We start from the raw sequence: 2171 nt of genomic DNA on the forward strand, positions 1-2171 counted from the left end.
CCCCATACACAACCACTTTTCTGGTCAGATCTTTTCAAGCTGTGAGTAGCCCAGCGTCTTCCTCAAACAAACTAAACATAAGAAACACTCAGTTCAGTCTCCACGTAGATTTGTACCTCCTCAACTTTCATGACAATAAGACTATAAGAAGAAGTCACAACAGACCACATCAAAAATGTATACGGTACTCATTACTAACTACCCTTCCATCTTTTTAGTTTTAGTAGAGGGTTTTATGGCGCTCATAACTGCATAAGGTCATATGAGCGCCAGAAAATTAGAGGTGTTACAAGAGAGTAACAAACATAAAAAAGAAGAAGAGGAGATAAGGACAATAGATGTTTGATAGGAAAGAAGAAGCAAACCACACCAGAGCACCCGCCAACCATCCACACCCTTTCATCAGAGGAAAAAAAATCAGCTAAAAAGAAACAATACCACTCTTTTTTCTGGAGTCCACATCGACAAAACAACAGTGAAGAAATACGATTTATGAAGAAACGAAAAAAGCAGTGCAAGGGGACAAAAAAATCCGGGATAAACAATTAGTGATTCAAACTAAACTCTGGCCAGTCACTCATTCTACACAAGCGGAGACACATGCAACATTTAAACCTGTGTCCTTTCAAGTAAACTTCTCTGTTACATTTCTACATTGAGACATGAAAGCTTAATTAAATATACAATCAGTGACAATCAACATGCACACTCAGACATGAGTACACATCTGAATTCTAATTCTAAGCATCCGTTCTCAAAGTGTGGGAAACAAAAAAAAAAGCAAAGGAGGGTGCAGCTGAAAGCTTGTGCTTGCTCAGCGTCCCTGTACAAGACGGTAAATGTCACACGACCTTCACAAGTTGGAGTCACGCGTCACACCAGCATCTTCACAAACACCACCACACATTTTGATACGCAGTGAAAACACTCTCTGAACCATTATTATTAGCCACACAGCTCTGACATAGCTTATATTTCCTGTAATGTCGTTAATTTGGTAGGCTTTGTATGCATTATGAGTGTGTATATGTTTGAACATGTAATTATGTATGTATGTATCTATGTTTACCATTGTAACCCAGGTTTTTCCCACACAGATCATTAGCGTGTAATTTTTAAATTCTATTTTTCATTGACCTTTATTCTATTCATCATTTACCTCTATTCTATTTATTATTTACCATTATTCTATTCATCATTTACCTCTATTCTATTTATTATTTACCATTATTCTATTTTCATTTACCATTATTCTATTTTTCATTTACCTTTATTCTATTTATCATTTTCCTCTATTCAAGTTTTTCCAGTTCTGATTCTGCCTATCGGTGATCATCACAAACTCCACCCTCACTTGTACAAAGCTTCGTGTGCGTGCGTGCGTGCGTCTGTCCAGTCTCACCTCACCATACACTCACTACCACAGCGAGCTCTCTCACCCACTCACCCTCCCAGAGAACCACTCACACTCACAGGCCCCACACTAGACGACCTCACCACACACAGAAACCAGTCAACATTTAAAGACAAGTAAAAAAAAACATCCTTACATTAAAAAAATATCGTAAACCCAAACACAATTTCGGTACCTGGTAATATCTTTTGCTAAAAAGGACTTAGACAAGAGAGTGCATCACTTCACCCATAATCAAAGTAACTCTCACGAGAAAAATTCACAACAACGAAGATTACAATTTAAAAAAAACCCAAAATCACTGGTATCTGCTTCAAAATCTCAGTTGAAAGGAACCGGAAAAGAAAACTCCTTATTTTTTTTTCAAAAGGAAGTAAAAACCGGCACAATTTTGGAGTACAAATTATGATTTTTTTTCTTCTCCAGAAACCCGAAATACGGTACGAGCCTAGCCCCGTAACCTACAATTCAGTAAGAGGATAAGATGGGCTCAGAACTGACACACTTCTGCCTAAGCTTTCATCACATGCTGGTTCTTTTCTCCCCCCCTCTCCTCTACACTCATCAAAAACTACACCCCCTCCTAATAATAATAATAATAAAAAGCATTTGTATAGCACATATCCTTGCTTTACAGCAAGCTCTACGAGCTTTAAACTATTATTATTATTACCCAAGCAGACCCTATGACACTCGAAAAACATTCTCGGATTCCTGGGAAGCATACAGTGCAAGCAGCCAATTAAGCGCTCAAACA

Source organism: Aplysia californica, unplaced genomic scaffold (assembly GCF_000002075.1).
Source record: "Aplysia californica isolate F4 #8 unplaced genomic scaffold, AplCal3.0 scaffold01158, whole genome shotgun sequence".
Taxonomy (NCBI): domain Eukaryota; kingdom Metazoa; phylum Mollusca; class Gastropoda; order Aplysiida; family Aplysiidae; genus Aplysia; species Aplysia californica.